The sequence below is a fragment of the Diceros bicornis genome, chromosome 29, assembly GCF_020826845.1.
Source record: "Diceros bicornis minor isolate mBicDic1 chromosome 29, mDicBic1.mat.cur, whole genome shotgun sequence".
NCBI lineage: Eukaryota > Metazoa > Chordata > Mammalia > Perissodactyla > Rhinocerotidae > Diceros > Diceros bicornis.
Genome location: NC_080768.1, coordinates 15,752,703 through 15,768,834, shown reverse-complemented (window position 1 = coordinate 15,768,834; position 16,132 = coordinate 15,752,703). Strand labels below are relative to the sequence as shown.

At 38.8% G+C, this 16,132-nt stretch overlaps 1 protein-coding gene across 4 annotated transcripts in view; it reads right to left on the bottom strand.

Moving 5' to 3' along the window:
• The window catches only part of STOX2 (storkhead box 2), a 223,878-nt gene that overhangs the window by 45,102 nt on the left and 162,644 nt on the right, over positions 1 to 16,132 (bottom strand). The window lies entirely within an intron of this gene.

The following is a 16,132-nucleotide window of genomic DNA, read 5'->3' as shown; positions in this document are numbered from 1 at the left end:
TTATTTCCTGTTTCATTCGATACTCCACCTAGGTTCCCATCCATGCCATAGACTGAGCCTGTGGTCCAGCACCAGGGCCTCCCACCAAGACAGCTCACCTTTACTCAGCTCTCTTTGAGTTTGGTTGTGTTTTTAGTTATAAAGCCACCCAAATCCACCTAACTTAGCCCGTTCCTGTCAGGCAGAGTCTGATTGCTGTAAGGGCGGAAAGCATGCCTAATGAACACCTGCACCTTAATGCAATGATATGACTATATAACAAATGTATTAAAAATTAAGATCGAAATAGAGATATCTTTAGCCCCGGCAATTCAGGAGCCTTTGGGGAAGTTCCAGGTCATTGGACCACCTCTCGATACCTAAAAACTCAAGTTTCCTCTATGATATAGAAAAGGTTAAATAAGTGGATAAAGAAAAAGAAACACTCAAAGAAAAGGGACGGAAAACTACAACTAAAAATATATTCCAATTTTCTAATATCCAAACATGTATGTTTCTGTCTATATACGGGCCTACTATGCCCATCTATAGAAACTCATCTAAACTTTCCAAAGACCCAATAAGGTAAGCAGCGTTATTTAAAAAAAAAAGAGATTAACTGTCTTCCTCAAGCTCCCACAGCTGGTAAGTGGCACAGGCAGGATTTGAACCTGGGGCAGGAAGCCCCAGAGTCTGTACTTTTAACCACCACACATACTGCCTCTCAACTATTATAATAAAATAACCACTGGAAACAAAATTAAAAAAAAAAATCTATACCTCAATGTTTATTTTTATTTATTTATTTATTTTCTTGTTGTTGTTGAGGAAGATTGTCCCTGAGCTAACGTCTGTGCCAATCTTCCTCTATTTTGTATGTGGGTCGCCGCCACAGCATGGCTGATGAGTGGTGTAGGTCCGCCCCTGGGATCTGAACCCGTGAACCCAGGCCATGAAGCAGAGCACGCCGAATTTAACCACTATGCCACAGGGCCAGCAGCTATACCTCAATTTTTAAATTTAAATTGAAGCCAATTCATTTCGTCAGCACATGAGGCCAGAGAGGTTAGCGTCACAAGCTGGGTCCCTTAGGTAGCAGTTTTCGCCCAGTTCTACCACCCCTGATAGAGCCCTCCAGCCTCAGCCACAGGCTACTCTTGTATGTGAGCCACCGCCACAGCATGGCCACTGACAGATGAGTAGTGTAGGTCCACGCCTGGGAACCAAACCCAGGCTGCCAAAGCAGAGCATGCCAAACTTAACCACTAGGCCACTGGGGCTGGCCCCAGCCACAGACTATTATTGAATGACCATGCAAAGGAGTGTAATTGACTAGTCAAACTCATAACCATAAGCGCATTTGCGGTCCTATTAATAATAAGATGAGTTTTATGATGGACACCCATCAGCCTCAACTCAGAAGGCTGAGAAAAGAGAAGAGAAGCCCAAGAATCAACTACAGACCTAATTAGCAGTCCTCTTCCTCCTGCTGGTGTCTCCTGCTCCTTTTAATAACAGTTTTGGTGTGACAGTAAAGATTTACAAACATGATATAGAACATTGCAGAGGTGACTGGCTCAGTTGATAAGGTGTGGGTAGAGGCTGTGCTTGGCACCTGACTGGTTCCTTGGCAAAATATTAAATAGTAGCACCACATCGTGACAGTCATGCAAGATCTTAAAAAACATTTTGATGACTAATGATGTAGCACCATGTTAGAGCTACTGTACCCGATAAAGCAGAGAGCAATAAATACCCTTACATCAATTAAAAACATCTATTGGGTGCCTAATTGCAAATGTTTAAGATATTGCACAAAATGCAGGGTCTGTACATTGGTACACGAACTTTTTCATGAGCAAATGACATGGTCTCAACTCCCAAAAAGCTAATAATGCACTTGAGGAGATAAGATATTCACACATACAAAGCACAGAGAATACAAGACAGTATCTATCAAAACAGAGGAACAGGTAACAGGCGCCCCTAAGAATTCAGGAGAAAGAACGCAGGCTGAAGCAGTCTGGGACGGCTTCGAGAAAAAGGCAAACTTGTCCTAGAATATGGAAGGGCATACCATCAGTTAGAACGTGAACTCCACAAGGAGAGGGATTTTTGCATGCTTTGCGTATACAGATGTACTCCTGCAAAGAGCCTAGCCAATGGTAGGCACTAAACAAATATGTGCTGAATAAATGAATGAATGAATGCCCTGGAGACAGGAAGAATGAACCAAGGTATGGGGGTACTGATGGGAGGGAGGTGGGGAAACATCAGGCGGGCCTGCCTGGGGCTGAGAGTTCATACTGGAGGTGTAAGAGTGCCCCAAGATCAAATTAAGAACAGTCTTTAACGGATAAGAAAATGACCCACCTTATATACACAATGAATTTCACTTGGCATTTGTTATAGTTATCAGTAAGTCTCCTCCCTAAGAAGCATTATCCCGACATGAACCCTGCATTCTCCAAAAACAAGTATTTGGAAGCTTCTGGCAGCTCATCAGAGGAAAGGTATGCTGACAGAATGGTCAGATGTTGCTTCACCCGGGGACTTCTCTGTCTCCCATCACCACGCAGAAGTCTGTGATGCCAAAACTCTCTCCCCTGTGCAAGAATGTACCAACAGGAGAGAAAAAAATCCTAGTCTGCAGCAATATTATAGTAAATCTGCCCTAATTCAATGTAATTCAAGTCAATAAACATTTATGCAATACAATGTGTAGGACACTGCTTGTTGCTGAAGTCAGAATAAAGATGAAGAAGTTACAGCATCCATTCTCACAGTTTTGCATCAACTTCTGAGTCATTCAAGGCAAAGAGGGAAAGAGGACCGTGAGAGCAAAGAAAGATGGTTATTTCTGATACGAGAGAGATGGCAGGGAAGCATGGCGGGAAGGGGGCAGTGCTTCGGGAAGAAAGCGGCTGTTGAGGTGGGCTCCAAAGATGCGTAAGTAAAGGGGGAGGAAGAGAAAAGTTGGGGATGTCTTTCCAGGCAGCGAAGCAGTGTGCACAGAGATGATGTGCATCAGAGTACAAGATGTTTTGGAGAATGGCTGGTGGTCTGTCTAGCTTGGTGAGCATGGTAGGATAGATGAAGGGGACTGGTAAAGATAAAACCAAAGAGTCAGCCAGGCTGAGATAAGATTTTGAAGAACACGAAATTGTAGGAGAAAGGCATTAAAGGTTTTTACAGGAGAGTGATGTTACTGATGCTGAAAGTTTAGGTTACTCTGGTACCAGGGTACAGGACGCATCCAAAGAGAGAAGATACATAATTATTGAGACAAGGGAAGAGCCTACTGTGAGAGACTGAACAAGACGCAAAGAATGCTTAAACAGGGGACAGAGAGAGGCGCAGGGATATGAGATGCTTTTCTGTTTCAAAAAGAGACTGTCCAAAATTTCCAGCATGAAATATTAGGATACTATCAGAAATGCATTTCTAGGAGTGTTATGTACACCTAACACTACTTGCCCAGAATCCATCCAAAAGACTGTCTGTGCTATGGTGATAGTCTGACATTTGGAGCAGTTCCCAGGGTAGAATATTAGTTCAAATTGAGAAATAAAGGGAAGAGGAGAAATCCTCTAAAGAGAATCCCCGGGCACCAATAAGAGATCAGACTTTCCCTGTCGCACAAAAGCTGATAAAAAGGCACACATTAAAAATTCAATGAAAGTGAAAACAGAAGTTTCCCAAGTTTTCAAGGACTTCAGAGCCCAGGGTTTACTGAGTTAAGTGCATTTTTGTTACGGTGGAAGAAAAAATTTCAATTAAAGTTGGATTAGATGCAACACAGTATAGGCTAAGAAACTAAATATTTAAAGAACAAATACACTTGGTATCCCTACAAGTATGAGAGAGCATCAATACGAACACGAAGTGAAGAACATGGCTCTTCTATGTTACTTACTAGAATTCTCAGAAGTCTTTAGATCAGATCAATTCTCACAGGATTAGGAACACAGAGCAATGGCATTTTAGAGTTGGAGGAGACACTGAAAGAAATCTGGTACATTATCATTTGACTGAAGATAATCCTAGGGTCCAAATGGGGGAGATGACTTGCCTAAGGTTACAAAGAGTAGCAAAGCTAGACCTAGCATCCAGATCTGCTTCTCAGTGCAGACACCTCTCCAGTGCTCTGCAATGCCTTGTAAAACATATTAAAAGAAAATTAAACTGTAAGACTTCTCCAGATGCACTTTGGATAAGATATTATGAATTAAGTAGGCAGATATCCAATTTTCCATACTACACTATGACACAGATTCTTTGTCAGCCCTCGGTTCTTCTAATCAATGTCCAAAGAAGACTAAGAGAGGAAAAGATGAAAGTCAAGTGAGAAAAACTGAGAGCCTGTGAGTTTTCAGTTAAAAAGACAGATTCTAAATTTGATATTTTAATATTAAATGGTAAGAAAACTACAGAAAAGCATGGAAAAATGAGATGTTACCCTTCCCCATTATAATCTTATTACAATAGCATTTGGATTTGTGAACTATTCATGTTTAACCTTCTGGGTTAAAACACACCTGGGTGTATCTCAGACATTTCTACTTAGTGTTTTCCATCGCAAAGGATGGTGATGGTATACCCAAAGAGGCCCTCGATATGCAGGAAAAAAAAAAAGATTCTGTTTTGAAGTCTCCCTGAAATTCATGCAAGCTATGTATTATACTCTGTAATACATAGTTTTTTGTCTTAATAGAAAATTTTTAAAAAACTGTTTACATTAAACACTATTCAACAGTACTTTCCAAAATTTACAAGTGAACTGACCTCTGGGAAGACCGTCCACGTTTATCTTGAGGTTGTATAAAACTGCGGGGTAAGACCCCAGTTCCTGGAGGCAAATATGCCCCCAATTTGAGAAGCAACGACTACATCTAAAAATACACCTGCAAGTAGTATTTCTCAATTAGTTATCATCAGTATTTCTGTAGCTTTAAAGATATACCATTATTGAGTCCTGGAGCTCTTTCAGCTGGAATTAGTTAGAAGGCCAAAGAGCTGAGAAACTGAATTACTCCATCATTGGCTGATTTAACTATGGCCAAGTTATCCTCTCTGTGGGTTGCATTTCTCCTCTGTAAGATGGAATCAGGAAAAAAAAAAAAAATATGAATGTTGCAAAGGCTGCCATATTTTTAAAAGGAGACATATCTATAAAACTAACCTCTGACCTCAAGGTGCTTCCAATTAACTAAGCAATGAAAAGTAAACAAACATGAAAAGAAGGTATCGCAATACTTCCCCAAAAAACTATGAATAAGAGGGGAAAAATTACTGCAGACGAAGTCCAGATGGAGTATAAAGTAAAGAAATATTGGCCAAACATGTCCATCACAAAGCTGACCTCAGCATGCCTGGGTTGCATTCGTATTTCTTACAGGCCCCATTAGACACCCTGTTAGAAGAAGTAAGCCATTCATCCAACACACACTTCAGGGAAGTTGAGATAACTTCAATGTGCTGTTTTCCAGACATTTTAATATACCCTGGACTGACTCCTAATGTCTACTCTGTCTCTACGCCTACTGACGAGGATGAGAACAGGATTCAGACTGTATTTTCAGGACCCAAAACAATGGTTGAAAACAGTGGTTTCAACACCTAAAGCGGTCAAATATTTGTTCACTAAAAAAACCCCACAACGGAGGCCAGCGCCGTGGCGTAGTGGTTAAGTTCGCGCGCTCCACTTCTGGCAGCCTGGGGTTCACCAGTTCGGATCCTGGGCACAGACCCGTGCACCACTCATCGAGCCATGCTGTGGCAGGCATCCCACGTAAAGTAGAGGAAGATAGGCACGGATGTTAGCCCAGGGCCAATCTTCCTCAGCAAAAGAGAGGATTGGTGATGGGTGTTAGCTCAGAGCTAATCTTCCTCACAAAAAACCCCACAAAAACCCACAACATTATTACAGCTTTGGTTTCCTCTACACATTCATAACCACAAACTTCTACTCATCCATTAACTTCTTTAGCTGACGTTAGGTCAATCCTCAGTGCCATCTCCACACATCATCTCATGGAAGCGAGACCACACATCTTTATTAATAAAACATTTATAAAACTGGAAAAAAATCATAAAATCCTGATGTCAAAAAATACAAATAGTCATACTCTCTTTTATCTCTACATACGAATGGATAAAAAATATAATTTCTTTGCTGTCTGGGATCATGGTGATTTATACAATCATCTGTATTTGCTCTGTCCAATAAAGTAGCAACTAGCCACATGTAGCTATTTAACTTCAATTTAAATTCAATCAAATTAAAATTTTAGTTCCTCTATTTCAAGTGCTCAATAGCTCCATGAGGCTAGTATTCACCATATTGGATGCAGCATATATAGAACATTTCCATCATCTCAGAAAGTTCTTTTGGATAGCACTCATCTAATCAATAAGCAATCACAAGAATATCAGGTACCATTCCCTTTTACCATGAAAACCTATAATTTTTTAAACATAATTTTTAAAAGTAACATATACAAAAGCAAGGACATTCTTGATGTACAAGTTCTATGAGTTTTAATACATATGTAGATTTGCGTGACCACCATCACAATCAGGATAGGATCAGATATAGAATAGTTCCATCACCCCAAAAAACTCCTTCATGCTGCTCCTTACACACTCCTAATCCCTGGAACTATCTGGACCTGGAATTTTTGGTTTGGGGTAAAATTTTAACTATAAATTAAATGTATTTAATGGATATAGGACTATTCAGGGAACCTATTTCCTCTTGAGTGAGTTTTGGTAAAACATTATTTCTAGGATTTGGTCCATTTCAGCTAAATTGTTGAATTTATGTGCATAGAGCTGTTTGTGGTATTCGCTTATTCTACTTTTAATGTCTGCGGGGTCTGCAGTCATATATCCTCTTTTACTCTTAATATTGTTAATTTGTGTCTTCTTATTTCCTTATCAATCTGGCTACAGGTGTATCAATTTTATTGCTATTTTTAAAGAACCAGCTTCTGACCTCATTGGTTTTCTCCATTAATTTTGTTTTCAAATTCACTGACATCTACTCTTTTTTTATTCCATTCCTTCTGCTTGCTTTGGGTTTATTTCACTCTTCTTTTTCTAGTTCCTTTAGGTGAAAGCTTAGACTATTCATTGCAGATCTTTTTTTTCTTTTCTAAGATGAGCATTTAATCTATATATTTCCCCCTAAGCCCTGCTTCCTCTGCTTCACAGGAATTGTGATATGTTGCATTTTCATTTTTGTTCACCTCAAAACACTTTCTATTTTCCTTAAGACTTCCTCTTTGATCCATGGATTACTTGGAAGCACACTGTTTAATTTCCTAGTATTCGGAGATTTATCAGTTATCTTTCTGTTGTTGATTTCTAGTTACATTCCATTATGATAAAATAATATACTTTGGATTACTTCAGTTCTTTCAACTGCTCTTAGTTTGTTTTACATCTCAGGATATCATCTATCTTTGTGAATGTTCTCTGAGGATTTGAAAGGAATGTATATTCTGCTATTTTGAGGAGGAATGTTTTATAAATGTCAGTTAGATCTAGTTGGTTGACGGTATTGTTAAGTTTTTCTACATCCTTACTGGTTTTCTATCTACTTGTTCTATTAATTACTGAGAAAGCCACGTTGAAGTCCCCAACTATAATTATCCATTTCTCCTTTCAGTTCTATTTTGTCTCATGTACTTTGACACTCTGTTGTTAGGTACATACACTCTTAGTATACTCTTTAAAAAAAATTATTTTGGCAAGAACACTTAACATGAGATCTACCCTCTTGACAGATTTTTAAGCATACAATGGAGTATGGTTATCTATAGGCACAATGTTGTACATCAGATCTCTAGAACTTACTCATCTTGCATAACCGAAATTTCATACACATTGATTAGCAACTCCCCATTTCCCCCTCCCCCAGCCCCTGGCAACTACCATTCTATTCTTTGCCTCTATGTGTTTGACTATTTTAGATATCTCATATAAGTGGAATCCTGCAGTGTTTGTCCTTCTGTGATGGGCTTAATTCACTTAGCATAATATCCTCAAGGTTCATCCATGTTGTTGCATAATGTAGGATTTCTTACTTTTTTAAGGATGAATAATATTCCATTGTATGTACATTCATGCACTGTATAATGACGTTTCAGTCAACAACTGACTGCATATACAACAGTGGTCCCATAGGATTAGTACCATATACCCTAGATGTGTAGTAGGCTATACCACCTAGGTTTATGTAAGTACACTCTATGATGTTCACATGACGAAATCACCTAGCAATGTGTTTCTCAGAATGTGTTCCCGTCATTAAGCAATGCATATACCACATTTTCTTCATCCATTCATCTGTTGACGGACACTTAGGTTGTTTCCACATCTTGCCTATTGTGAACAGCGCTGCAAGAAACGTGGGGGTGAGACTATCTCTTCCAGATCCCACTTTCAATTCTTTTGGATAAATACTTTCAACTGCTCTTAGTTTGTTTTACATCTCAGGATATCATCTATCTTTGTGAATGTTCTCTGAGGATTTGAAAGGAAGGTATATTCTGCTATTTTGAGGAGGAATGTTTTATAAATGTCAGTTAGATCTAGTTGGTTGACGGTATTGTTAAGTTTTTCTACATCCTTACTGGTTTTCTATCTACTTGTTCTATTAATTACTGAAGTGAGATTTCTGGATTCTATAGTAGTTCTATTTTTAACGTTTCGAGGAACCTTCATAGTGTTTTCCATAGGAACTGCACCACTTTGCATTCCCATCAACAGTGTACAAAAGTTCCTATTTCATCACATCCTCACCAGCATTTATCTTCTATTTTTTTGATAATGGCTATCCTAATAGGTATGAGGTGATATTTCATTGTGGTTTTGATTTGCATTTCACTGATCATTAGTGATGTTGAACATCTTTTCATATACCTGTTGGCTATTTGTATATCTTCGTTGGAGAAATGTCTGTTCAAGCCTTTAGCCCATTTTTAATCAGGTTATTTATTTATTTATTTTCTGCTATTGAGTTATAGGAGTTTCTTATATATTTGGAAATTAACCCCTTTTCAGATACATCATTTACAGATATTTTCTCCCATTCTGTAGCTTGCCTTTTTACTCTGTTGATTGTTTCCTTTGCTGTGCAGAAGCTTTTTAGTTTGATGTAGTCCAACTTGTCTAATTTTGCTTTTGTTGCTTGTGCTTTTGGTGTCATATCCAATGGCAATCACTGAAATCATTCAATGACAATCACTGAAATCATTGCCAAGACCAATGTCATGAAGCTTTTCCCTTATGTTTTCTTCTAAGAGTTTTATAGTTTTGGGTCTTATGTCAAGTACTTATTCCATCTTGAGGTGATTTTTGTGTATGGTATAAGAGGTACATACACTTTTTTTATGTCATCTTGATGAACTTATCCATTTATTTTTATGTAATGTTCCTCTTTATTCGTGGTAATTTTCCTTGCTATCAAGTCTACTTTTTTTTAACCTTGATATGGCCACTCCAGCTTTCTTTTGATTAGTGTTCGCATGGTATATCTTTTTACTTTTCCTATTAACTTGCTCATATCATTATATTTAAAATGTATTACTTGTAGGCAACATGTCCTTTGGTCATTTTTTAAAAACCCATTCTGACAATCTCTGTTATTTATTTGGTATGTTTAGATCATCTGTACTTAATGTAGTTATTTATATGTTGGGATTTAGAGCTACTATTTTATTATTTGTTTTATGTTTCTACTCTCATTTTGTTCCTCTTTTTTCCTGTCCTACCTTCATTTGGATTATTTAAATATTTTTTAGTATTCTATTTTAAGTTTATTGAGTTTTTACTATATTTCTTAGTATAGTGTTTTTAGTTGTTGCTCTAGGCATTTCAGTATACATTCAGTCTACTTAGAATTAATATTTTACCACTTCAAGTGATAAACCTTACAGCATATTGATGTCTTTACCCTCTTTATGTTATATTTGTCATATGTATTACATCTATATACACTGAAAACTCCATCAATGTTACATTTGTTTTCCATCATTATATACATTTTAAACAACTTAAGAGAAGAATGGTTAATTATATTTACCCAGATATTTACCATTGTTGCTTTTCCTTCATTTCTGATGTTTCAAGTTTTCCTCTGGTACCATTTTCTGTCCATCAGCATTTCTTTTAGAACAGGTTTTCTGGCAGTAAAATATTTTTGTTTTCTTTTATCTGAAAATGTCATTATTTTACCATCATATCTGAAGGATATGTTCACCGGATACTTTAAAAATATTGTTCCACTTCATTCTGGTCTTCTTGGTTTCTAATAAAAATCTGCAGTCATTTAACTTGCTGTTCTATTGTGTGTCATATATTGCTTTTCTTCAGCTGCTTTCAAGATTTTTCTCTCTTTAGTTTTCAGCAGTTTATGATGTGTCTGGGCATAGATTTCCTTAAGTTTATCCTGTTTAGGATTCGTTGGGCTTCTTGAATCTGAAAGTTTATGTCTTTTACCAAATTCAGGAAATTTTTGGCTATTACTTATTCAAATCACACCAGAACTTTGACGACACAAATGTTAGACATTTTTGATATTGTCTCACACACCCTGAGCACCCTGAGGCTCTGTTCATTATTTTTTTTCAATCTTTGATTCCATGTTGTTGAGATTGGATAATTTCTATTAATCTATCCTCAAGTCCACTGACTCTTCTATTATCTCCATTCTGTTATTGAGCCCATCCATAAATTTTTAATTTTGATTATATATTTCAGTTCTAAAAGCCCCACTTGGTTCTACATTATATCCTCTATTCCCTTCTACTCTACCTTTCCATTCTTTTCAAGAGTGTTTATTCACATTTCTTGGACCATAATTATAATAGCTGATTTAAACTCTGTCTAATAATTCCAATATGTGGCACCTCAGAATTGGCAACTGTTGATTGTTCTTTCCCATACAAATTGAGATTATCATGGTTCTACATATGCTGAGTAATTTTGAGTAATGTTGATTATTATGTTGTGAGACTCTATCTTTAAATCCTAAGGAAAATGTTGATTTATTTTTTCTTTTAACAGGGATGATCAACTTGGTTAAGTTTAGCCTGCAATTTCAAACCACCTTCTGTCAGGTGTGACTTGAATATCAGAATACTCAAAGCCTTTGCCATGCTATTAGGATCTGTCCCATGTGTGTACCATTTAGTGGTCAATCTGAGACCTTTGTGGTGGTCTAGTTCATATTTCAAGTCTCAAAGTGTTTGGAAAGCTGCTTAGAGTCACATCCACTCAGAAGTGAGCCCAGGAGTTCATACAATCTTATATGTGACAGCTCTCTAGAGCTCCTCTCCGTGATCTCCTCAACACTTTCCAGGTTCCCTGGGGCCCCCTTTCATGGTCCTTCTGCCAGAAGGCTGGGGCTTTAGTTTTCTTGCTCAGCTGCATACTTCCAGCAACTGTGTCTCAGTCTGGTGCCAAGTAGTGGGAGGACAGAGAGAGAAAAACAGCAATGGGGATTCACCCCATACTCTTGAGACTACAGTTCCTCTGATCAAAGAGAAGGATTCTCCTACTTTCACGGTTTTAGATGACTGCCAAGCTCCTCCTGCTCTATGCCTCTGCAGGACTGACTACAGGTTGGATGGGAGAGAACAAAAAAAGAAGAAACAAAACAGTGACTTCCCCCACTCACTCTGAACCTAGGAGTCCCCCTTCTTGCTCCTCAGGCCACAAAGTGAGGACTTAGATGCTGAAGATCTTTCTCTCCACATCAGTGTGGGTTTTGGGCTACCTTCGAGTCTGTACCAGGTGATACCAGAGGGTGGAAATACACAAAACTCACAACCACTCTGGTGGTACTTTGAATTCGTGTCTCCTTCTTCAGTCTGCCTCCTACCATTTACTCTTCAGTGTCCAGACAGCTGCTCCATGTCTTCCGTCCAGGGTTCACAGCTACATTCAGTGCGAAAGACCAGGGAGAGTGCACTTATTCCATCTTGCTCAGAAGTGGAATCTTATTATTATTTAAATAATCATCATAGGGCCGGCCCCGTGGCTTAGCGGTTAAGTGCGCGAGCTCCACTACTGGTGGCCCGGGTTCGGATCCCGGGGCACCGACGCACCGCTTCTCCGGCCATGCTGAGGCCGCATCCCACATACAGCAACTAGCAGGATGTGCAACTATGACATACAACTATCTACTGGGGCTCTGGGGGAAAAAAAAGGGAGGAGGATTGGCAATAGATGTTAGCTCAGAGCCGGTCTCCCTCAGCAAAAAGAGGAGGATTAGCAGGGATGTTAGCTCAGGGCTGATCTTCCTCACAAAAAAAAAATAAATTAAAAAAAAAAAAAAGAGCTCACTTCTGAAGTGGGTTGATAATAATCATCATAATAAATAATAATAAATAAATAATAAATAAGCACTGTTAACAGTAGAAGCAAATATGTCAACTTTCATCTTTGTTTTCCTTTTATAAAGACTTACTCTTATGTTGCATTTAATTGAGTTTTTTTTAGGGCTTTATTTTAGCCTCAAAAAATACCATTTCAATTCATTCATTTCCCACATACCAAACACCTCCCCCTTTCCCACCTCTGTGATAATGGTGGATAGACATGGTTAACTAGAATTTACTTCCTTTTTTGTGGTCCTGGCTTCTTTGTCACAATATTTTCTTTAGAGTTACTAATGAGAAGCTAAAGTGATTGACATGAGTGCCGTTCTCTCATTCCTCAAGTCCACCCTCTGGCACGAGGACTAATGGCCTTTGTCATCGGTGTTAGATGGACCGGGAGAAATGAGGAACGCACACTACCCACAAACCAGATCATTAGCATCGAATGTAATTATTGTGTTCATTGCTTCCCTTTTTGACCCTCTCTCTTTTATCTACACTACACATAGAGTAACAGGTGCTTCAAAGAGCCCCTTCTTAGCCTTGGCTGAGGCCATTACAACTGATAGGAGAAACAAGTGTGACCTGAGACTTTCACTCAAGTATGTTCAGTGCTCCTACTTTTACTTCAAACTGGTGGCATTTATGGTTCCCAGAGGAGTGTCACTCAACTTTGTTCAGTTTACATGCACGACTAGCTTCTGTACTCTGTCAATTCAAAAAATTCCACCAGAAGCAAAACTCTCAAACATTACATCCCAACAATTATACTCCCATCCATAAATAACTTGACGAAAAATTTTGAATGGCCTTCTCACTGGGGGCTATTATCCAATGATGACATTAAAAAGAGCTCACATATATCACTTAGGATGTAGTAGCTAGGGCAGTTTAGTCACAGGAGGACAGCAAAATGCCCATTGAACAGAAATCTTTAGTGGATAGCATGATGAGTGGGCAAGGTATATTTATAATTCTACTCTATTACAGAGTGAAATCTGAAAGTCATAGCTGCAGCATGAGCAGATTTGCTAGAAAAGGTTTATGTATAATGGATAAACTTTCCTACTCGGCCCAAATGAGGAGTTTAATTCTGGCTACTGGCAGCAGCACTTCAGTGGGAGAGAGAGTGGAGGTAGAGAAGAAAGCCACTCAGCTCAAACTGCTTCACGTGGGTGCCCCCCTGCTGTTAGTGAGGAGTCACCCAGACATTCCCTTTGAGCATATGTGGTGACTGCCCTTTCTTCTGCATGACTGCCCCACGACACTTGAAGGGTACACTTAGGCAAGGGTCTGGCGGGGGACAGTGATGTGACCTGGGTCAGGGAATGGGGCCTCAGGGACTTCCCTCAGTGAGCGACAAGCTGTGCTCGGTCTGCTCTGCACAGTGGTGCGCCCTGAGGAGCTCCCCCACCCAAGTGAGAAAGCATGGCTTTCACTGTCCACCTGTGGCTGGGGAATCATTTAGAATGAATTACCAGCGGGGACATCTCTCATAGGTATTCAGAGGGCAAAGGCCACAGGAGATGTCTGAAATACAACACTCAACACCATTATCTACTGAAACAACAAGAAATTATAAAGTGAGTAACATCTGATTTCTAACTTAAACTCAAGCCAGAAAATTCAGGTGAAACTACACACACACACACACACACACACACACACACACACACACACACACACACACACACACACACACACAGTTATAGAGGGGGAACAGAGAGCTGACCAGGTGGTATAAAGTATTTTCTCATGTCTGAGCAAAGAGCAGTGTGGCACAGTCTATATTAAGATGGGAATGGATGATTGATCAGCTCCTTTGTACTTTGGTTTGTTTAGACCTGTGGTCCTAGATCAATAGTTTCCATAACACCAGAATTTGTGAATTTAACATCTAAAAACTGCAAACCCTGCAAGTTATAAAACTAGAGTTAATATAAGTACAAATCAAACTAATTTTAAAAAGTAAATGTTTCTGAATATTAGGCTGTTAATATAAAAAATTCTAAATTTATGAAATTTTTCAACAAAAGTTATCGGTAAGCTCCTTTATAATAAAAGAATCATGATGCCTTTTCCTTCCACATTTTAACTTTTATCCTTTTCTTTGCTGATAAATCGCTGCGAAATCAAGTTTTTAAATTTTATTGTCTTTTTTGTTTTTTTGCTAATGTCTTTTTCAAGTAACACGTACATTGATGAAGGAGACTGTACTCTTGATCTATTCAGATTAGTAAATTTTTCTGTGAACTTAAAAATATCAGCATGTCTACTAAGTTCATATTTTGAAATAATGGAGTTGATTCTCACAGGATAGCAAAACTGTCCTCTTTAAAGCCCCACACCTCACAAAATGCTTGGTTTAAGACCAAACAACTGATGAAGAAAGACATTATTCCCATTGTGATATTATATTCTATTACTATTACTTATGCTAGAATCTAACATATTCTTGCCTGTATAGCTTAAAGTCACAGGGACTTAATTGCTATAAGTATTTAAAATTTCACCTTCTTAGACTATTCACCTTTTATCCCTTCTACCCTCACCACCTCCCCAACCCAACCTAGTCTCAAGAAAGAAAATAAAAAAAATTCCCTGGCAATTAAAAGATCCTTTTGATAAATCGGCTTTGGGGCACAAAGTGGGCTGGAAAAAGCGTTAGTCTTTTCAGCCCTGGGTGTGTAGGAGCAGAAGTGGCAGGATTTCTGCCTTCTGAGCTGTCCTGGGCTGGTCACCTGGGAGCCAGGAAGATGAAATCTGGACCAGTACTTTCCAAATCCTGGTCTGTAGATCTGTGCCTGTGTGGACAGTAATTTCACCAGTCCACGATGAAAAGAAGGAAAAATTAGGGCAACGTAGAAAATTTTCCATAAAGATAATTTCCCTTGTTTAAAAAATTGTCTTTTACTATGCTCTTTCCTTTTGTTTGTGTGTATTCGTGTGTGTGTGTGTGTGTAAGAGAGAGAGAAATGTCCTCTTTTTTATGGTGATAATAGATGATTTTTTTTTTTTTTTTGGTGAGGTAGATTGGCCCTGAGCTAACATCTGTTGCCAATCTTCCTCTTTTTGCTTGAGGAAGATTGTTGCTGAGCTAACATCTGTGCCCAGCTTTCTCTATTTTTTGTATGTGGGATGCCGCCACAGCATGGCTTGATGAGCCGTGTGTGGGTCCACACCCGAGATCCGAACCCGAAAACCCTGGGCTGCCAAGGCAGAGCATGCAAATTTAACCGCTATGCCACCAGGCTGGCCCCTAGATGATATTTTTTTTTAAATACTTACTGGCCAGAACGAAAAGCTGGTGATCTTATGTTGGTCCACACAAATTGTAGTGAAATGCTTTTGGTCTATGAAGTCCAAGTGTTTGAGAATCCCTGGATTAGATGTCAGATTTCAGACGGGCAGGACGGAGAAGGGCACAGGTACCGACAGTCCTAACACACATCCTGAAATCGCCCCCACCCCATTTGTGGTGTCCAGGGTTTTGAAAGCAAAGTGTTACTGACCCTGATGTCTTCTTGATGAATGAAAGGCATTGTTTTCAGCTATTTAATCAGTGTATACCAATCAATTTATTCTTTAACTGGATGACCTCATTGTTTTTCCTTAAGCTTTGTCTTCATTTTGTCTTCTCCTGCTTTAAAAAAATGGACTTGCATATTTCAATTTCCAAGTCTAACCTTCCTAAGTCACCGCTTTATAAGTTCTAATGTTCTGTACTTCTTTAGCACTATTTCATAATCCAAAGTTGATGATCT